Source organism: Pongo abelii, chromosome 14 (assembly GCF_028885655.2).
Source record: "Pongo abelii isolate AG06213 chromosome 14, NHGRI_mPonAbe1-v2.0_pri, whole genome shotgun sequence".
NCBI lineage: Eukaryota > Metazoa > Chordata > Mammalia > Primates > Hominidae > Pongo > Pongo abelii.
The window spans coordinates 21,268,358-21,291,404 of record NC_071999.2 but is presented as its reverse complement, the minus strand read 5'-3'; the positions used below and the strand labels follow the sequence as shown (position 1 = coordinate 21,291,404).

Below are 23,047 nucleotides of genomic sequence, written 5' to 3'. Positions count from 1 at the left end.
GCCTCCCGGGTTCACGCCATTCTCCTTCCACAGCCTCCCGAGTAGCTGGGACTACAGGCGCCCGCCACCAAGCCCGGCTAATTTTTTGTATTTTTTGTAGAGCTGGGATTTCACCGTCTTAGCTAGGGTGGTCTCGATCCCCTGACCTCGTGATCCGCCCACCTCGGCCTCCCAAAGTGCTGGGATTACAGACGTGAGCCACCGCGCCCGGCCAGGATTAAGTAACTACATAGCTACTGTAATGTGTTCCTCTGACCAGCAGCATTAGCATCGCCTGGGAGTTTGTTAGAAATGCAAATTTTCAAATGTCTCCTGGACAAAGCTGCTGAATTAGAATTCTTTGGTGGGAAATAATCTGTGTTTTTAGCAAGGAGCATAGATAATTTCTATGGGCCAGGTATGGTGGCTCTTGCCTGTAATCCCAGCACTTTGGGAGGTGGGCGGATCTCTTGAACCTAGGAGTTTGAGACCAGCCCGGGCAACATGGTGAAACCCTGTCTCTACAAAAAATTAGTCCCAGTTACTCAGGAGGCTGAGGTGGGAGGATCGGCTGAGTTGGGAGGATCACGTGAGCCTGGAGAGGTCAAGGCTGCAGTGAGCCGAGATCACACCACTGCACTCCAGCCTATTCGACAGAGTGAGACCCTGCCCCAAAAAACAAAAAAAAAATTCTATGCATATTAAAGTTTGAGAAGCAGTGCCGTACCACATCAGCTTCATAAAGGCAGGGACAATGAAATTCTTACTTACTAATATATTGTAAATACCTATAGTGCTTACCACAGTACTATAGTGCCCACCACAGAGTAGTACCTATAGTGCCCACCACAGAGTAGATATTCACTATATTTAATGAATGATTTTTTAAATATATTATACTCTCTTACTGAAACTAACACATTCAGAGTTTTTAAAGTTCTTCAATAATCAAATACCAAAAGAGGTTTTTAACCCCACAGAATAAAATTGGATATTTGGGTTACTTAGAATTAGGAAGTCTTTTGCATGAGTCTAGTATAGATGTAATCATTTGTGTTGTTCTTTTTCATAAATGTATCTGATGAAGAAAGCAAAAATGACATTTCTAGCCATTGATTGTTCTGTTTCTGTTCCATTTTAGCTTACCTTACAAATGGTTATGGGTTAAGTGGCATGTAGCTTGATGAGAATGTTGACCAGATTAGAATAAACACCCACTCAAAGTTTTCCTGAAATAATATTTTTTATTGATAGAAATTTATTTTGTATTGTTTAATTATAACTTTTAAAAGAGAATAATATGGTAAGAGCAAGGACTTGCAGTCAGTCAGATTTGGGTTTGCGAATAATAAATTGTCACTTATTAACCATGTCAGTGTTTTTCTACTGAATCCTGGGGTAAATGGAGGGAGGGAACAGACTTGGGAGTACCAGCACCCCCAGACCTCCCCGGCCACCCCAAGGACCAGGTGATCAATATCTCAGCACACCTCTACTTATTTGTAGCACACAGTGTGTCTTAGTTCTTAGTGAGCTGTGAGCTACATGACTTCGAGTAAGTTACTTCTCTTATTTTCATTTTCCTTATTTACAAAATGGAGACCTTAGGGAGTTAATGTGGGTATGAGAAATATACATAAAGTATATTGCACAAGATGAGGCATGTAGTGTATGCTAATAATTGGTAAGTTGCTGCTGTTATGATTGTTAACAATAATTATAAAAAGCAAATGGAAAGGGCTTGAATTGAAAAAAATTTTAGATACATAGTTTTTTACTTTATTAGCCTGCATTGTATTTTTCATTTTTTTCTTTAATGCATCTTTCCAGGACAAAAAATAATATCTAAAGATATTTTGGCACTAACAGTGTGATCTGTAGCAAGAAAGATGAGCAGTCTGTTCAAACTGATGAGACTTCCAAGGAGACTTCAGAGAGCCAAGACAGTGTAAAGGAAAATATGAAAAAAGACTTGTTAAACATTATTAAGGGTATGAAATTTAATTAAGCACAGTAAATGTACAAACAGCAAAGCTCCCCAACAGAAGACCCCTTAAAAGTTTGCAAGCTACACTTAGCAGGCTTCAAAGAGCTACATAACGTGCTCCAAAGAAGAGGTGAATTTAACTGTAATTTGAATGTTGTTTGAAACTCCAGTAAGCTTTTTCTTTTGGTAAAAAATATTTTTAATATGAATACTTGGGAAATGTTGAATTAATGAAGAATAAATATCAGCTCGTAAACACAGGGACTCTAATAATTACTCAAGGCTGGGCGTGGTGGGTCACACCTGTAATCCTGGAACTTTGGGAGGCTGAGGTAGGCGAATCACTTGAGGTCAGGAGTTTGAGACCAGCCTGACCAATGTGGTGAAATCCCGTCTCTACTAAAAATACAAAAATTAGCTGGGCGTGGTGGTGCATGCTTGTAATCCCAGCTACTTGGGAGGCTGAGGCAGGAGGACCTCTTGAACCCAGGAGGCGGAGGTTGCAGAGAGCCGAGATTGTGCCACTGCACTCCAGCCTGGGGGACAGAGCGAGACTCTGTCTCAAATAACAACAACAACAACATAATAATTCCTTGAGAAATACTGTTATTGTATTATATTTAAATAACAAGAGGATATCAGTACACAATCCAGAGAAAGGAAAATAGAAGTGACCTCATTGAAAATTTCACACTGTTACATATTTATCAGTGTTATTAACTGCCACTTAATTCCCTCTTTAAGCTGTTAAGTAACAATATCATTTACATCTTGATTTGAAGGTAACTTAATGTCTGTAAAGGTCTTGCTTATTTAAAATTTTCAATTTTAAAGATTTCTGGAATAAAGTTTTAGCATGTTGATTACAACTGCTTTATATGACTTCCTTTGACCAATACCTATCAGTGCTTTCAGCTTTCTTGGTGGTTTCCTCAGAGTATTATAATTACTTGTGTTTGTCAAAAAGAGTATTATATGAGTTCGAAGTGCAATCAGTGATATCTTGGCATTGTTCGGTAGGTTAAATGGCAGTATTTTTTTTAGTGCTATGTAATGATGTATTTCAATGACATCATTAATTCATAGTAGTAAGGTATGTGGCTTTAGGATAGCCATCACTGACTTCTCTTACCAGAGCAAACAGATTTTAATAGAGTCTTCTGTTTCCCAGAATGGTAACATTTAAATGGAACTTCTTGGTTTCTACATTATATCAAAAATACCTCTAGAAAGTATGATTGGGTGGTAGAGTAAGCTAATTCAGATAATCAGTACCCATAATAGGTACTTCCTCCTCCTCCTGCTTTTAGAAACAAAACGGTTATATATAAATATATAGAAATAAATAATACAAACACATATAAATACTTATCAAGAATGGCATTTTAAAGCTCCTAGACCTGTTTATGACTCCTAGTGCTCTTTATTATAATTATAATTGAATTAACTATTACATAAATGGTAAATTGAGTTGAATGCTTTGGAAAGAGTCAGTAACGGTCATTTAAAATTTTTCTTTCCAATTAGGCATGAGTGAGGCAAAAATACATATGCAGGAGGATCATACACTTAGATTGCTTTGTAAGCTTTTTTACATTCTTGCTCCACTTTTCTACTTAAACCAAAATTGAAAATATTGGAGGATGGGTGTGATGTATATAAAAGATGTGTCTTAGAACCTCTATCAGTGGTCCTATGTTCAAAGAAGAGGCTTTGATCCTACATCAAAAGACTGGTGAATGAGGTACATTTGTTTTGAGTTTTTTTTTTTGTTTTTTTTTTTGAGACGGAGTCTCCCTCTGTTTCCCAGGCTGGAGTGCAGGGGCACGATCTCTGTTCACTACAAGCCCTGCCTCCTGGGTTCACACCATTCTTCTGCCTCAGCCTCCCGAGTAGCTGGGACTGCAGGCGCCCGCCACCACGCCCTAATTTTTTTGTATTTTTTGTAGAGACAGGGTTTCACCGTGTTGGCCAGGATGGCCTCCATTTCCTGACCTTGTGATCCGCCCGCCTCGGCCTCCCAAAGTGCTGGGATTACAGGCGTGAGCCACCGCGCCCGGCCTGTTTTGAGTTTTAAAAAGGTGTCTTTTAATGATTTTTTTCCTCCCCTCCCCCTTTTTCAAGGACTCCAAGGTGCACGGGATTAGGTTAGTCACGATCTTTGCTTCATAAGGCACTGTCATCATTGCTTCACACATAGCCTGCTTTTCTTTCTTTGTATTATATATTGAACCTTCATTGATATGGTTTCCATAGCTACACTACCTCCCAAACATAGTGGCATAAAACATTTATTCATTATGCCCACAGATTCTGTGGGTTAGCAATTTGGCTAGAATACAGTAGGGAAGGCCAGTCTGTGCTCTGTGATGTCTGGGGCCTCAGCTGGAAGGCGTAGAAATCTGAGGCTGGAATCCTCTGAAGTTTGCTCACTCATAGGTCTGACAGTTTTTGCTGGCTGTCAGCTGAGACCTTAGCCGAGGTTGTTAGCACAAACACCTACATGTTGCTTTCCTTGTGGCCTGGGCTTTCTCACTACATGGTCGCTGGGTTCCAGAGCGGGTGTCTCAAGAGAAAGTGAGCCAAGAGAAAGTTGTATTTTCTTTTTAATGACCTAGCCTTGTAATAAGATTGGACATTACCGCGTTCAGCCCTGTTCCACATTGATTTTCCTGGGATATTTGTTTTTATCACAACCACTCCTGAGAAACCATCTTAACAAAGATATAATGTTATTGACAGGAATGGAGCAATATACAGATGGCCCTCTGTATACGCAGGTTCCGCATCCACAGATTCAACCAACATCTGACTGAAAATATAAAAAAAGAAAAAAATACAGTATAACAACTGCTTACATAATTAGGTATTATAAGTAATCTAGAGATGATTTAAAAGTATTCAGGAGGATGTGTATTACTTATATGCAGGTACTCTGCCTTTTGTGCATCCATCCTGGGGGTGGCCACAGCTGTTCCTGGAAATAGTGCCTGTGTCCCATGGCCCCACCTCCCCCAATCCCTGCAGATATGGACTGCTGTAATGTTACTGTGAACTGCTTAGTTTACATCATTATTGACAGACGTGGTTATATTTTCCTGTGGTGCCCCAGAGTGCCTTAGGGCACAGTTTGGGAAGCAGGGTCCCAAGTGGAGAGCTTATGTCTTCTCTGCTCATCTTTAGCTAAGGTAGATTCAAGGCTGGGATCTGGAATCGACTGAAGGCGCTTTTCCAGTGGTTGATACTGGCTGTTGGCTGAGGCTTTAGCTAGGGCTCTTGGCCGATACACTAACCCATGGCCTTTCGATGTGGCCTGGGCTTCTTGCCTGGTTGCTGGGTTCCAAAGACAAATGTCTTGAGGGATCAAACTGAAAGCTGTATCACATTATTTGATCTAATCTCAGAAGTCACAGTGTGTTACTTCTATCTGGCCGTCACAAACTTTCCCCTGGTTTTCAGGGAGGGAAGATAGAGTCTCTCTCGATGGATATGTGGCAATGTTTTGGAAGAGCCATGTGGGACCAGAAGTAATGCTGTCACTATTTTCTGAAAGTATAAGCTACTTTGATTATACATCTGGTACCTGATAACTGTAGAATGTCAGCTATATTGTAGACAACATTTTCATGACAAAATTGACCCCTAATTGATAGATTGCATCTGGCCTGGGATAACTATGGGGATATCATATTTAGGACTTAATGCAGAGATTCTTCTTTTTTTTTTTGAGATGGAGTCTCACTCTGTCGCCCAGGCTGGAGTGCAGTGGTGCGATCTCATCTCACTGCAAGCTCTGCCTCCTGGGTTCACGCGATTCTCCTGCCTCAGCCTCCCAGGTAGCTGGGACTACAGGCCTGTGCCACCACACCTGGCTAATTTTTTGGTATTTTTTTTTAATAGAGATGGTGTTTCACCGTGTTAGCCAGGATGGTCTCGAACTCCTGACCTCAAGTGATCCACCCGCCTTGGCCTCCCAAAGTGCTGGGATTACAGGTGTGAGCCACCGCGCCCGGCTAAAAGCTTTTTCTTATGAAAAATTTGAAACATATGCAAAGAACACAAAATGGTATAACCCCTTTCTACCATTTCCCAGCTTCAACAGTGATCAACATTTTGCCATTCTTGTATCATCTATGCCTTCACCCAGTTTCTATCTCCTGCTTGATAATGATTTATGGCTCTTTTTTTTTTTCAGGTAAAATTTACATATATTAAAGTATACAAATCTCAGCTGTAGGATTTTGACAAACGGTAAGCCCCTGTGACCCACACACTCACCAAGACACTATGTTTTTCATTTTCACCTTCCCAGTCAATAGCCATCTGTCCTGAGGCAATTGCTGTTTTGATTTTTTTTTTTTCACCTCAGATTAGTGTTGCCTATTCTGGAACTTGATATAAAAGGAATCATACAGAATTTTATTTATTTATTTATTTTTAAGAGAGAGTCTAGCTCTGTCGCCCAGGCTGGAGTACAGTGGTACAGTCTCGGCTCGCTGCAACCTCCGTCTCCTAGGTTCAAGCGATTCTCATGTCTCCAGAGTAACTGGGATTACAAGCCCGTGCCACCATGCCCGGCTAATTTTTGTGTTTTATATTCTTTGTGTCCAGCTTCTTTCACTTGATCTAATGTTTATGAAAGTCATTCATGTTGGCATGAGCTGAGTACTCTTCCATTGTATGGATATATCACAATTTGTTTTTCTATTCTAATGATAGACCTTTAGGTTGGTTCCAGTAAAGCTTCTGTGAACTGGTTAACCTGCCTTAATATTTGCTTGCAATGTATATTGCTTTTGAAATACAATAGCATTTAATTAAAAATTCCACTAATTTGTAATTTTTGAGGCTCATCTGTCCCTCACCCCTCCACCTTAATATATTGTTCTGAGTTAGTGTTGTACTTCAGCAAATATCCATTAATTTTAACATTTAACATTTCAAAGTTTATTTCAAAGTTTATATAAAACTGGTACCTAATAGTTGAGAATTCTTGCTTTTGCCAGAAATTGAATTGAATACTTTTTTGAACACCAAAGTTTTCCCCCGAAAATCATTTACCTTTCACTAAACTAATGAACTAATGGCATAATAAGCAATCTCTCTTTTTTTTTCTTTCTTTCTTTCTTTTTTTTTTTTTTTTTTTTTTTTTTGAGACGGAGTCTCACTCTGTCTCCCAGGCTAGAGTGCAGTGGCATGATCTTGGTTCATTGCAACTTCCACCTCCCGGGTTCAAGCAATTCTCTTGCCTCAGCCTCCCAAGTGAGTGGCTGTCACTACAGCTGCACACTACCACACCCGGCTAATTTTTGTATTTTTAGTAGAAACGAGGTTTCACCATGTTGGCCAGGCTGGTCTCGAACTCCTGACCTCAAGGGATCCACCTGCCTCAGCTTCCCAAAGTGCTGGAATTACAGGCGTGAGCCACCGCGCCTGGCCAATCTCTCTCTTTTATTTCTCATTTGTTTTCCATTTTATTTTTCAGAATTGAGCCCCTAAGTCCTGAGTTGGTGGCAGCTGCATCTGCTGTGGCAGATTCTCTCCCTTTTGACAAGCAAACAACCAAGTCAGAGCTGTTGAGGCAGCTCCAGCAGCATGAGGAAGAGTCAAGGGCACAGAGAGATGCAGAGAGACCTAAAATTAGGTGAGTGAATCAAACCTTTAAGTCGGTAATGTTTATATCTCAAAATGGGCCATTTTCATGTCGCTAGTGGGTAATAAACATAGTATATACCACATAAGTGGAATTTGTATATAAAATGTATGGCATAATTTTAGCAATTCAATTTTTTAAAAAAACTTAAGACATAAGTATGACTATAGTTTTTAAGAAACTGATTGAATAAAGTTTCCTTTTAGGAGGTTACAGGTTCTTGTCCATGAAAATAGAAATGGTAAATTCAGTAATGTTATTAAAAATAAATAACAGAATAAGGTAGCTTCTCTGAGAAAAGTAATTTTTTTCAGTTAAGTAGCTTGTTGGTTTTATGCACAGTATGATAATCTTCAGGTCTGTTTCCTTCTCTTTTTCCTCCTATTCTTATGTATCAGCTGACATCTTTACACTTATTCTCTTCGTCTCTCATTATTTTATGCCATGTTATACTACTTGCTGCCTACTTTATAGTAAGTGGTAACACTGCTTTATTTTATAGAGTGATCTAAATTAGTTGTTCTCAATGAGCACGTGTACCAGATTTATTTCAAGAAGTGAAAAGAAATGGCCATACGCGCTGGCTCATGCCCATGATCCCAGAACTTTGGGAGGCTGAGGCAAGAGGATCACTTAAGGGCAGGAATTTGAGACCAGCCTGAGCAACAAAGCAAGACCTCATCTCTACAAAACATAAAAAAATTAGCTGGGCACAGTGGCTTGTGCCTGTAGTTCTAGCTACTTTGGAGGCTGAGGCAGGAGGATCACTTAAGTCCAGGGTTTGAAGTTGCATTTGAGCTGTGATCTCACCACTGCACTCCAGCCTGGGCGATAGAGTGAGACCCTATCTCTAAAAGAAATGGTAATTTTTAAAAAAGGAAGACATAGATATCTGGACTGTCAGTTCAGTGACTCATTTTATTTGTGTTTGAACAAATACAAAGCAGCAAATAAATATGGCTAACTCTTGGTTTTAATTTAGTTATCAAATGTAGGTGATAGGTATACAGACACTGATTTTACTTTCCTATCATTTTCTCTGAATAATTTTTCATGAGACACTTATGATTTAAATGAAGATTTCTGAAGAACATCTTTAAAAGATGAAAGTAAGCATGAATTGTAATGTTCTGTGTTATGTGAATGTTAATAGGTGACTTTTTTATTTAAACATTTTTATGCTGTATAATTAGTACATAAAAATGAAATAAGAATTAAATGATATCAGTCTCCTGTTGAAGAAAGATTTTACTGTTCTGTAGCTAAGATTTCTAATACACTTGACCTTTTTATTATTTCAGTTTCAGTAACATAATATCAGATATGAATGTTGCCAGATCTGCTACAGCTAGAGTTCATTCAAGACCAGAGCATCAGATTCAGTTTGACAAAGGCTATGACAATTATCCTGGTCAGGAGAAGACTGCTGATCTTACAAAAAGGCATCAGGCTTTGTAATCTGCTGGGTTTTGTTTGTGTAGTTTGTTTTTACCTTAATTGTAGACTTTTACCTTATTGCGTGTGTGTATTATTGCTGTTGGATATCTGAGCATTATGAAAGCATTTACATCTGTGTTCTTACTCTCTGTATACCACTTCCTAGAGAGGGAACCATGTGCTGGATTTAGCCAGTCCTGCAGTTTTCCATACCTGAAATCAAAGTGGGCCATGCTTCACATCTACTCACTATGAATAGTGGTCCTTTGATTTAGAATAAGAGGAGCTGACTGAATTCTGAACAAATAAGTATTTTGTGAGAAACATTATTTTTCATTTTGAATATAAGTGACTAATTCTGTGTATTCATATCCCCTTTATATCTCAATACATGCTTATCTTTTGGTGTACCTTAGAGAAATAACCCACCATCAATGAAAAGAAGGAAAGGCAAGAGGAAAAAAGTTTATATAGTACCTTAAAGTGGTAGATTATTTGTGGCCATTTGAATTTACTGATTTGAAGTTCTTAAAGATGCTGAGCCATGCCTTACATAGTTATTTTAGAATCTAAAGTTGTTCTGTATTTGCATAAAGTTTCTGTTCTTTCTCACCTTTAAACCCTGAAAGTGATAGCTGGGAAGGAGGAACCAGATATTTGGCATGGTCTGCAAAAATTAACTTGTCTTTACAGCAGGATATGAAAACAATTGGAGTGTTTTCAATGCATTATGTATTCTGTGGATTTAAGTGAAATCAGAAACTTGAGTTAACTCCTTCCAGGTGTTAAATTACTGATTTATACAGGAAAGTTGGAAAAGGTGGTCAGCAGTTAACACAGGAAGTTCAAGAGGTTGTGGTGACTTTGGAAGATTATTTGAATTACTAATTTAAAGTGATTTAGTATCTGTTACGTATTATTGAATACAGGAAAGGTCTACTTGGAGTTTTACTTAATAATATTTAACTGAGTCAGTTAATCCTCGAGAATATTTAACTGAATCATTCATCTTGGACATGATTCTGTGCAACGACATTAGGATGGTATATTATAATTTGATTTTTAATATTATATTTGATATTTAATATTTTTAAAATTAGAAGCTAAAATAGGAAAGGGGTTTCTGTGCCTCCAATGTGTTAAAAAGCCAGGCAGTAAGGGGAAGCAATGATGAGACACCAAGTTGTTCACCCTGCTGTGACTGGGGTAGGATCTGGGGTGTCAACCCCAGACAACCCAGGCCTGGACTGATTCCTTCTGTTGGAGATTGACAGTTCACACTGGCCTGCCTCAGAATGTTGGCACTGCCACAGACTGTTCTGTGACTGTGCACCTTTTATAGCCTCCATCAACCTGTTTCCCCAGCTATAAAATGCTGAAAGTGAAACCTAGCTTAAATGGCTTTCTTGAGGAATAGATCTGGTACATAGTAGGTGCTCAGCAAATGTCCATTCCCTTTCTTTATAGTACATTACTCTTTTGAAATTCAATACTTTACCAAGACATTCGCCCTCTGCTGTGACTTGCTTTAATCCACCATCCTATTTGCCAGACGTGCGGTTGAGGGAGAAGAAGGCAAGGCAATGAAGAAAGTTCTGGAGCATAAAAGCCTTTGTTTATAAATAACTTGGGAACCTGCTAGAGGAAAGATTATATGTTTGAGATCACGTTATTTAACGTTCATATGGTGTTTGCATTTTTTCAAGTTATTTCTGTTTAGTAGAGAGAAGTAATTTAGTTTATAAAAAAAACAAGAATTCATTTTTTTTTTTTTTTAGACAGAGTCTTGCTCTGTCGCCCCAGGCTGGAGTGCTGTGGCGTGATCTCGGCTCACTGCAAACTCCACCTCCTGGGGTCAAGCGATTCTCCTGCCTTAGCCTCCCAAGTAGCTGGGACTCAGCCTCCCAATTAGCTAGGATTACAGGCATGCGCCACCATGCCCAGCTAATTTTTTTGTGTGTTTTTAGTAGAGACAGGATTTCACTATGCTGGCCAGGCTGGTCTTGAACTCCTGACCTCATGATCTGCCCGCCTTGGCCTCCCAAAGTGCTGGGATTACAGGCATGAGCCACCACGCCCAGCCTCAAAATTATTTTTAAAACTAACCCCCCACTTAATTTTATTTTTTATTTTTATTTTTTGAGATGGGGTCTCTCTCTTATTGCCCAGCCTGGAGTGCAGTGGCACAATCTCAGCTCACTGCAACCTCTGCCTCCTGGGTTCAAGGGATTCTCTTGCCTCAGCCTCCTGAGCAGCTGGAATTACAGGCACCTGCCATCACACCTGGCTAATTTTTTTGTATTTTTAGTAGAGATGGGGTTTTACCATGTTGGCCAGGCTGGTCTTGAACTCCTGACCTCAGGTGATCCACCCACCTCGGCCTCCCAAAGTGCTGGGATTACAGGCGTGAGCCACCTTGCCTGGCCAACCCTCCAGTTTATAAACTGGATTTTAACCTGCCAGTAGATTTATTCAAGTAAATATATGAATTGATGCATAAAGCAGTTGATTATCAAATGTGCAAGAAAATGTCACCTATTAACTCTCTGATATTAATTTCAATAGCTAATTAAAAATAGTCATGTAAAGAAAGTTAATAATTATTTGAAAATTACAGAATGATTGCTTTATGAAAGGGAATGTTGTGATTTGCCTATGCAATTTTTTATAATTATGATTTATAATTAAACATTGCAGTGTTTTCTGCCCTTAAAGACAAATGTTGACTTTAACAGCTTCTATTTTAGCATAGTTTTATAGTTTTTCACAACATGGTGTTTTTAAAACCTTAATATAAATGGGAAAAAATAAAAATTACAGCAAATTAAGCTAATCTTTTCAATTAGGTATTTTGGAAATTAAATTGCTTTAACTAATTTGTTGTATATGAAGCAAAACTTCAAGTGCACATTCTGTTTTTAGTTTATCGGTCCTAAAAATGTGGCAATTTAGCTAAGATTTTTGATGTGAGTCAGTGGAATTATTTTTAATTTCTACATAGAACATTTCACTTAAGATATTTTCTCATAATTTTTGTTGATAGTTTAAAATATATTCATTAAAATGTTATTTTCTTTTTTTTAGACTTAGGAAAAATATATTCACGGGGAAAAGACTTAATATTTTTGACCTGACGGCAGTTACTAAAGACACACCTGAAACAGGTTTGTTAAGAATAACACTATTGGAGGTGTTGGCTTCGGGGCGCCGGCAGCTCGGTTCTCCCCGTTCCCTTGGGCAGGTGCAGGGTCGGGGGGTTCAAAGCCTCCGGAATGCGTTTCAGTCTGAGTTGGGGAGCGGAGCGGGGAGGGACCTGAGGCTTGCTGCCCCGCCTCCTTCTCCGGCTCGCCGCAGACCGATAAGCCCGCCTCCTCCCTCGGCCGGCCCTGGGGCCGTGTCCCCCGGGCAACTCCAGCCGAGGCCTGGGCTTTTGCCTGCAGGTGTCTGCGGCGAGGCCTCTAGGGTACAGCCCGATTTAGCCTCATGGTGGGTTTCGGGGCCAACCGGTCGGCTGGCCGCCTGCCTTCTCTCGTGCTGGTGGTGCTGCTGGTAGGTAGTGACCGTCGTCCTCACCTTCAACTGCTGGAGCATCTCTTCCTGCCACGTCCTGCTTCAGGAGGAGGTGGCCGAGCTGCAGGGCCAGGTCCAGCGCACCGAAGTGGCCCGCGTGCGGCTGGAAAAGCGCAATTCGGACCTCTTGCTGTTGGTGGACACGCACAAGAAACAGATCACCAGAAGGAGGCCGACTAGGGCCGCCTCAACAGCCGGCTGCAGGTCAGAGAGGGCCTGGGGAAGAGATGCGAGGATGACAAAGTTAAACTACAGAACAACACATCGTATCAGATGGCAGACGTACATCATTTAAAGGAGCACCTTGCCGAGCTTCGTCAGGAGTTTCTTAGACAAGAAGACCGACTTCAGGACTATAGGAAGAACAATACTTACCTTGTGAAGAAGTTAGAATATGAAAGTTTTCAGTGCGGACAGCAGATCAAGGAATTCAGAGCACAGCATGAAGAAAATATTAAAAAAGTTAGCAGACCAGTTTTTACAGTAACAAAAGGAAGAGGCCCTCAAGATTCAGTCAAATGATGGAAAAGAACTGGGTATAAACGATCAAGTAGTACCTAAAAATATTCCAAAAGTAGCTGAGAATGTTGCAGATAAGAATGAAGAACCCTCAAGCAATCATATTCTACATGGGAAAGAACAAATCAAAAGAGGTGGTGATGCAGGGATGCCTGGAATAGAAAAGAATGACCTAGCAAAAGTTGATGATCTTCCCCCTGCTTTAAGGAAACCTCCTATTTCAGTTTCTCAACATGAAAGTCATCAAGCAATCTCCCATCTTCCAACTGGACAACCTCTCTCCCCAAATATGCCTCCAGATTCACACATAAACCACAATGGAAACCCTGGTACTTGAAAACAGAAGCCTTCCAGTCCTCTTCAGCGTTTAATTCCAGGCTCAAACTTGGACAGTGAACCTAGAATTCAAACAGATATACTAAAGCAGGCTACCAAGGATAGAGTCAGTGAGTTCCATAAATTGAAGCAAAGCCAATTCTTTGATGAGAATGAATCCCCTCTTGATCTGCAGCATGGCTCTAAACTGGCGGATTATAATGGGGATGATGGTAACGTAGGTGAGTATGACGCAGACAAGCAGGCTGAGCTGGCTTACAATGAGGAAGAAGATGGTGATGGTGGAGCGGAAGATGTCCAAGATGATGAAGAACGAGAGCTTCAAATGGATCTGTGGAAAGCAACATTTCAATGATGTCCTTTAAGTCCTAAAGGAACACTTCAGAAAACCTAAAGTGCTGTAAAATGAAATCATTTTCTACTTTGTCCTTTCTGACTTTTGTTGTAAAGATGAGTTGTATCAGCTGTAAAAATACATTGAGATAGAATTAAGGAAAAACTTTAATGAAAGAATGTACCCATGTACATATGTGAACTTTTTCATATTGTATTATCAAGGCATAGACTTTTTTGGTTATGATATAGTTAAGCCAAAAACAGCTAATCTTTGCATGTAAAGCAAACTAATGTATATTTCACATTTTATTGAGCTGACTTATTTCCACAAATAGATAAGAAAAAATGGTTGTACAGGTTATATGTTGCACAGCATAACCATAGTAAAGAACAGAACAGATATTCATCAGAAAACTTTTTATACACTAATTCTTTTTTTTTTTTTGAGACGGAGTTTTAGTCTTGTTGCCCAGGCTGGAGTGCAATGGCACAATCTTGGCTCACTGCAACCTCTGCCTCCTGGGTTCAGGTGATTCTCCTGCCTCAGCCTCCCAAGTAGCTGGGATTACAGGCACCCGCCACCACGCCCAGCTAATTTTTGTATTTTTATTTTTGTGTTTTTTTTTTAGATGAGTCTCGCTCTGTCCCCCAGGCTGGAGTGCAGTGGTGCCATCTCGGCTCACTGCAAGCTCTGCCTCCCGGGTTCAAGCAGTTCTCTGCCTCAGCCTTCCGAGTGGCTGGGATTACAGGCGCCCGCCACCACGCCTGGCTAGTTTTTTTTTGTATTTTTAGTAGAGACGGGGTTTCAGCATCTTGGCCAGGCTGGTCTTGAACTCCTGACCTCGTGATCCACCTGCCTCGGCCTCCCAAAGTGCTGGGATTACAGGCGTGAGCCACCACGCCCGGCCTAATTTTTGTATTTTTAATAGAGAGCTAATAATTATATATTTAATAGAGACGGGGTTTCACCATGTTGGCCAGGCTGGTCTTGAACTCCTGACCTCAGGTGATCCTCCTACCTTGGCCTCCCAAAGTGCTGGGACTACATGGGTGAGCCACTGCGCCCAGTCTACACACTAATCCTTGTTAGGCCAACAGCTGTCCTGTTGTATCTACCCCTCATTTCATGCTCAAGGAGTCATACCTAGAATAGTTACACACGAGGGAAACTGGAAGCCAAACACTGGACAGTATGTGTACAAAGTCACCTCCCTACTCCTTTTATTTTACATGAGTGCTGATGCGTTTTGGCAGATGAGCTTTCAGCTGAGGCCTGATGGAAGTTGAGATAACGTGCAAAGACATAACAATATTTATAGTTACATATCTTAGTTTTTTTGTTTTGTTTTCTGTTTTTTTTTTTTTGAGACGGAGTCTCGCTCTGTCGCCCAGGCTGGAGTGCAGTGGCGCGATCTCGGCTCACTGCAAGCTCTGCCTCCCGGGTTCACGCCATTCTCCTGCCTCAGCCTCAAGAGTAGCTGGGACTACAGGCTCCCGCCACCACGCCCAGCTTTTTTTTTTTTTTTTTTTTTTTTTTTTGTATTTTTAGTAGAGACAGGGTTTCACCGTGTTAGCCAGGATGGTCTCGATCTCCTGACCTCGTGATCTGCCCAACTCGGCCTGCTGGGATTACCGGCGTGAGCTACTGCTTCCGGCCACTTAGTTCTTGAAATTGTGTAATGCGGCGGCAGGGAGGCAGGCGGGGCGGGCTGCAGGCGGGGTTCGGCTCTGGGGCCAGTCTGGGCCACGGTCGGGACCCAGTCCAGGGCCGGACTGGTCAGGGTTCAGGTGGGATCCGGCGTCCCAGTCCTGGTGGGCTGGCCTGGGGCAGGATCTGGCTCTGGCTGCGGGTCCTGGCCCGGGTCAGGGTTGGGCCTCCGATCCAGCCCGCCCCTGGGCAGCGTTCAATCCCGCCCTTGCCGAAGTCCCTGGGGCTGGCCTTGGTGGAAGACGCGGAGGGCTCTATGTCGGGGAAGGGGCTCTGAAGACCACGTGGGGGCGCTCGAAGGGGCCTGGGGCCACCCTCCTCTCTGGGTCAAAGGTCATCGCAACGGCAGGGGAGAACTTCCTCTTCCTTGGCTCTCCCCACTCACTTCCTGATAACCTGGTAGCGTCTCCCGCTGGCGTCGGGGCTGGGGGGAGGCGTAGCAACTTTAGGCAACTTCCCAAAGATGTGCGCAGGTTCGGGGCGGGGTGCGGCGCCCCGGAGGTGGCGGTCTCTGCCACAGCGGAAGTGTAAGAGTGGACCTGCAGGCCGGTCGCGAGGAGGTGGAGCGGGCGGCCCCGCCGTGTGCCTGGCATCGGCATGCTGTGGCAGGAGGGCAGCCGCGTGTCAGGTGACCAGCGCCATGTCCAGCCAGGTTTTGGGCATTGAGCCTCTGTACGTCATGGCAGAGCCGGCCAGGCCTGACAGTCCAGAGGGTTCCTCGGAGACGGAGACCCGAGCCTCCTGTGACCCTGGCCCCTGGTCCAGCTCCCACCCACTGCCTCCCAGGCCACAAGGAAGAGGAGGATGGGGAGGGGCCGGGCCTGGCGAGCAGGGCGGTGGGAAGCTGGTGCTCAGCTCCCTGCCCAAGCGCCTCTGCCTGGTCTGTGGGGACATGGCCTCCGGCTACCACAACGGTGTGTCATCCTGTGAGGACTGCAAAGCCTTCTTCAAGAGGACCATCCAGGGGAGCATCAAGTACAGCTGTCCGGCCTCCAACGAGTGTGAGATCACCAAGCGGAGACGCAAGGCCTGTCAGGCCTGCCGCTTCACCAAGAGCCTGCGGGAGTGCGCCTGGACCGCGTCCGGGGTGGGCGGCAGAAGTACAAGCGGCGCCAGAGGTGGACCCGCTGCCCTTCCCGTGCCCCTTCCCTGCTGGGCCCCTGGCAGTCGCTGGAGGCCCCCGGAAGACAGGCCCAGTGAATGCACTGGTGTCTCATCTGCTGGTGGTTGAGCCTGAGAAGCTCTATGCCATGCCCGACCTCGTGGGCCCTGATGGGCACCTTCCAGCCGTGGCTACCCTCTGTGACCTCTTTGACCGAGAGATCGTGGTCACCATCAGCTGGGCCAAGAGCATCCCAGGCTTCTCATCGCTGTCGCTGTCTGACCAGATGTCAGTACTGCAGAGCGTGTGGATGGAGGTGCTGGTGCCGGGCGTGGCCCAGCGCTCACTGCCACTGCAGGATGAGCTGGCCTTCGCTGAGTGAGGACTGAGTCCTGATGAAGAGGGGGCACGGGCAGCTGGCCTAGGGGAACGGGGGTTTGCCCTGCTGCAACTGGTGCGGCGGCTGCAGGCCCTGCGGCTGGAGCGAGGGGAGTACGTCCTACTGAAGGCCCTGGCCCTTGCCGATTCAGACTCTGTGCACATCGAAGATGCCGAGGCTGTGGAGCAGCTGCCAGAAGCTCAGCACGAGGCCCTGCTGGAGTACGAAGCCGGCTGGGCTGGCACCGGAGGGGGTACTGAGCGGCGGCGACCAGGCAGGCTGCTGCTCACGCTACCGCTCCTCCTCCAGACAGCGGGCAAAGTGCTGGCCCATTTCTATGGGGTGAAGCTGGAGGGCAAGGTGCCCATGCACAAGCTGTTCTTGGAGATGCTCGAGGCCATGATGGACTGAGGCAAGGGGTGGGACTGGTGGGGGTTCTGGCAGGACCTGCCTAGCATGGGGTCAGCCCCAAGGGCTGGGGCGGATTTGGGGTCTGGGCAGTGCCACAGCCTGCTGGCAGGGCCAGGGCAATGCCATCAGCCCCTGGGAGCAGGCCTCATACCCTCCCCTCCCCCCTCCTAGGGGGTGTCAGAAGCTGGGAACGTGTGTCCAGGCTCTGGGCACAGTGCTGCCCCTTGCAAGCCATAGCGTGCCGCCAGAGTGTAGGGGGCCTTGCGGAAGCCATAGGGGGCTGCAGGGGATGTGTGGGAGGCAGAAGCCTATCTCAGGGAGGGAAGGAGATGCAGGCCACAGTCTCCCAGTGGGTGATGCTTTTGCTGCTGCTTGATCCTACCCCCTCTTCAGAGCAGAGTGGGACTTGGAGAGCAAAGGCCCATGCCCCCTTTGCTCCTCCTCTCATCATTTGCATTGGGCATTAGTGCCCCCCCTTGAAGCAATAACTCCAAGCAGGCTCCAGCTCCTGGACCCCTGGGGTGGCCAGGGCTTCCCCATCAGCTCCCACCCAGCCTCCTCGGGGGTAGGAGAGCACTGCCTCTATGCCCTGCAGAGCAGTAACACTATATTTTTGGGTTTGGCCAGGGAGGTGCAGGGACATGGGGCAAGCCAGAGCCCAGAGCCCTTGGCTGTACAGAGACTCTATTTTAATGTATATTTGCTGCAAAGAGAAACCGCTTTTGGTTTTGAACCTTTAATGAGAAAAAATATATATACTATCAAGCTCAAAAAAAAAAAAAAAACTGTGGAATGCATGATTGACAATATATTTTTTATTTTTATTTTTTCAAGTAATACCAGTATTGTTTAACTATAGCCAGCACTGACTAAAATTTTTATATTTTCAGAGTTGAAGTCGGTGAAGACATTCATGATTTAAACACCAGATCCTGAAAGGCATTAAATCTACTTTGAAATGAATCTGCAATCAGTATTTCAAAGCTTTTCTGGTAATTTTAGTGATCTTATTTGACTAGACTTTTTCAGAAGTACTAAATAAGGAATTTTAACAGGTTTTTATTAATGCACAGATAAATAGAAGTATAGTGAGGTCTTTAGCCATTTTATTAAAATAGCTTAAAAGTTTGTAAAAAAAATGAATCTTTGTAATTACTTAATATGTTAGTTAAGAACCCATCAAGCTTATATTTGTTGGACTTACAACTTATTTTAAATGCGTTTATCTTTTTTGACACTATTCAGTGGGAATGTGTAAGCTAGCTAATTCTTGTTTTCTGATTTAAAGCACTTTTAAATCTTATCCTGCTCCCTAAAAACAAAAGGTTTTGATCACAAGGGGAAATGTAAGAATGTTAACCCTGTTTTTCAGAAGGGCTACTGTTAATTGCACATAAACACGAAACGTGTTTTCCCACTGTCTCACAGAATGCAATATTTCATGGGAGAAACCTGACCAAAATTAGCAATATCGACAACTCTAACAGATTCCAGACAAAATTCAAACTTAATAGTGGTAAAGAAACAGGTTGTTCACTTGTCGTGGTGCAACAATTCTTAAGACTTCTGTTTGAAATTGCTCAATGACTAGAAAAAGATGTAGTAGTTTACCAAAATTGTTCTTCCACCATATGAAAGTAAACAATTCATGCCTTTATAGGGTCAGGCCTACAGTGAATAGGTATGGTGGTTCACAGAATTTTAAAAATAGAGTGAAAGGGAAGTGGTGTACATTCTGGGGGCATTAGGGTAGGGAGATGAATCAAAAAATGCCCTTAGTAATACTTTAATACTGCAAAAGCTTTACAAATAGAAACCATGTAATTACCTACCTTAGTTCTTTTGTCATAAAAACAATCACTTGGTTGGTTGGATTGTAGCTATTACTTATACAGCAACACTTCTTCAATTAGCAGTCTAGACATTTTATAAACAGAAATCTTTGACCAACTGATAATATTTCTGACTGTATTAATATTTTAGTGCTATAAAATACTATGTGAATCTCTTAAAAATCTGACATTTTACAGTCTGTATTAGACATACTGTTTTTATAGTGTTTTACTTCTGCCTTAAGATTTAGGTTTTTTAAGTGTATTTTTGCCCTGAATTCAGTGTTAATTTGGTAGAAACTCTGCTTTTAAAAATCATCATTTACTGGGTTCTAATAAATTAAAAATTAAACTTGAAAAAAGAAAGAATAACACTATTTCTCAGGTGGAGAAACATTCCATCTTTCCAAGATGTCCTTCCTTAGTGTTCTGACGGTATAATAGTTGAATATTTTAATATTCCAGCCTGTCATTGGCCTGGATCCTGCTTACGAATGTGGTGGTTGGGACTGTAACATCCCCCCAAACTGGGAAGGCGTCGAGAGACCAAAGAATAATTTGGGCAAGTCCAGCTTGATGAATGTATGAGTTTACTAGGACTTACATACTGGACATTCCTGAGCAGCTCTAGAGTCACCCTGCCTCCCATCTCTAAGCTGCCTTTCAGCTAATGTTCTGACTGTTTGCCTACTCTGTGTGCACGATGACAGTGTTTTCTTTGACATGTTCTCAGGTATGCCCTGGGATGTTTGGGTTCTCAGGGATCCCTGCTCCTCAGCTGGGCACCAGGGCCTTGGCTCCCTGCCCAGCCTTCAGGATCCAAGCAACACACATACACTCTTAAGTAACCTGGTGGGGGACACATCACACTACAGTTGTCGATATTGCTAGTTTTGGTCAGGTTTCCCCCATGAAATGTTGCATTCTGTGAGACAGTGGGAGGTAAGTACTACCAATTACCGAATCCAGAGGTTCAGATTAGCTACTAATTTGGGTTAGAACATTAATAATCAACTACCATTTACAGTGTATCTCTATGCTATTACATAAAGATATACTGGTTCCTGCCCTTAGGCAGCTTACTGCCTAGAGGAGATAGCATTTATAAAAAACTTACTGAAGTGACTTAGTGATTGTTCAGAAGATGGGAAGAACATTCAAGGAATATATTTAACAGACTTGTAGTGCTTTCTTTGGGTAAGTAATTTGCCATTTTAAGTCTAAAAGAGAAATAAGAGTGTCCTCTTGCTTGACGTTAAATTTGGTTTACTAGTAAAATCAATGAAGAAACTCAATACAAATGGTCTCCAGCATATAAGTGATGAGCATTTCTAAAGAATAGAAGTAAGTTTTTTGGATCTTGGTAGAATAATGTTGTATATGGACTTGGGAGGCTGAGATAACAGGATGGCTTGTGACTAGGAGTTCAAGACCAGCCTGGGCAACATAGTGAGCCCCTTTCTCTAAAAAATAGAAAAAAATTATCCAGGCATGGTGGTACATGCCTGTAATCCTAGCGACTTGGGAGGTTGAGGTGGCAGGATCACTGGAGCCCAGAATTTGAGGCTGCAGTGAGCCACGATTATGCCATAACACTCCATCCTAAGCAACAGAGTGAGATTCCAACTCAAAGTGGGGGGGAAAAGAATGTTGTACATGATAGATAAGTTCTAGGCTGGCGTCTAAGGGCTCATTTAATCTTTCTACCAGTTACTTATACAAACTTTTGATTTTCCCCCTATTTAATATACTATTAGGGGCTATATCTCACTCATGTAGCACCTACTCATGTGGCTTACAGATCATAGAAACTAGTTATCTTAAATCGTAAATTCTTTTTTTGAACAAATTGTACTATAAAATATACACCTATAGAGGAAAGAAGTTAATTCAGTGTTTGTTCATTTGAACTGAAAGTGAAGCTAAAAAAACAACCCCCTTCTTGTATTGCGAAAACTGCATTCTCTTGTGTATGATAAAAAGGAAGTGCAAAATGCATAGGGACAATGACTCGCCTCTCCCCAGCTCAAATGGTTAAGTGTGCATCGGAAAGGAATTTGTTAGCCGGGCGCATGGCTCATGCCTATAATCTCAGCACTTTGGGAGGCCGAGGTGGGTGGATCACCTGAGGTCAGGAGTTCAAGACCAGCCTGGCCAACATGGTGAAACCCCATCTCTATTAAAAATACAAAAATTGGCTGGGCATGGTGGCGGCCACCTGTAATCCCAGCTACTCTGGAGGCTGAGGCAGGAGAATCACTTGAACCCAGGAGGTGGAGGTTGCAATGAGCCAAAGTTGCACCATTACACTCCAGCCTGGGCAATGAGCAAAACTCCATCTCAAAAAAGAAAGAAAGAAAGAAAGAAATTTGTTGTTGTCAGGGCAGGGCGGCTGCTATTGTCCAGCCAATAGAGACACTTGAAGATTCTTGAGATTCTTGAAGGAGCCAGCTTACTTTTTAAAATAAAAAAATCTTATTTCTAAAACTGAAGTTAGTTGGCAAGGAAGCATTGAAGTTTTATGTATTCTGTCAAACAGTATCAGATGATTATACTCTAGTGAGGAAAATAGCACACAAATTTATGTAATAATTTACTCTAATGAAGGTACTGTTTGAATATGCTACCTTTGCATAAGTCTAAAGAATGATTTTTGTTCCAGTTAAGTACAAGAATAGCAAAATGTGGAAACGTAAATTTAGCAATTGTTCACTGTTGTTTTCCCACCACCTCACATAATGCTGGAAATATAGTTGGCATTCAGTAATTTTTTTTTTATTGACCAATTTAATGAATTATTCTGTTCCATGATTCCCACGTCTTTTTCCAAACTAAGTTCTTACCACTGCTACAGAGGATATAGTCATAGGGCCTACTGGTTATCCTAGAGTCGACAGGCAATATAGCTTAACAGAAAGAGTGTTGGTGTTGTGTAGAACTGGATTCAAATTCAGATTCTGCCACACTAACCTTTCCCCACCTATAAAATGAGGGCTAGTACATACATCTCAAGGATTAAATGAGGTAATCTGAGAAAGCATCAGGCATAGTGCTTGGAACATAGTACATATTTAATAAATGCTTGAGGTGCCTGGAACATAGTACATATTTAATAAATGCTTGCAACTATTAGCAAGTGTAAAAATATAGTGATGATCCTAATGATGGTGGAAAAGACATAGGTCAGTCAGTGACCACCAAGTAAAAGATAACTGAGACAATTAAGTTTTTTTAGTGGTGTGATTGCTCTGTAAATGTGGCTAGCTAAGGCTAACAACTTATTGTTCCCAGTATCAGATGATCTAGGCCAAAATACTTAATATCTAGCAGTGTGGTTAGACACATTTCTGCACATAAAGGCTCAGAAACAGATTCAGAAAAAGCAAAACAGAAAAAATAAGGCTTACACAGAAGAGTAAATGAGCTACTTGTTGATATGCTTTAGTGGGCTTGGCAAGAGTGAGTAAAGAGGTAAGCTGGAGGATAGATCATAAGCAATCTATGCCTCTAACCCAGAAATCGTGTTTCTAGGAATTTGTTCTAAGGAAATGTTACAGATATGCACAAAAGTGTAACTACAAGAGTATTTGTCATTATAGTATTTAAAAGAGAAAATATATAAATGATGAAAATATTCAACTGTAGGGGATTGTGATACATCCCCTACATTTTATATATATATAAAATGAGAGAGAGAGAGAGATATATATATAAAATGAGATACTGATGCAAGCATTCAGTGAAAAAAAGTAGATTACCAAACCATACGATCCTCATTTATTTTATTTTATTTTTTCT

The 23,047-nt window shown here is 42.4% G+C and overlaps 1 long non-coding RNA gene and 2 pseudogenes across 1 annotated transcript; all 3 read left to right on the top strand.

Annotated features, from left to right (window-relative positions):
* The first annotated feature begins 6,155 nt into the window (after nucleotides 1-6,155).
* LOC129047393 (uncharacterized) lies at nucleotides 6,156-10,164 on the top strand. Its single transcript, XR_008512855.1, has 3 exons — nucleotides 6,156-6,217; nucleotides 7,452-7,610; nucleotides 8,921-10,164. It is a non-coding gene; the product is annotated as an uncharacterized LOC129047393 (long non-coding RNA).
* A 2,239-nt stretch (nucleotides 10,165-12,403) lies between these two features.
* Nucleotides 12,404-13,861, top strand: LOC100440496 (protein GOLM2-like; annotated as a pseudogene).
* A 1,547-nt stretch (nucleotides 13,862-15,408) lies between these two features.
* The window catches only part of LOC103892183 (steroid hormone receptor ERR1-like), a 55,353-nt pseudogene continuing 47,714 nt past the window's right edge, over nucleotides 15,409-23,047 (top strand).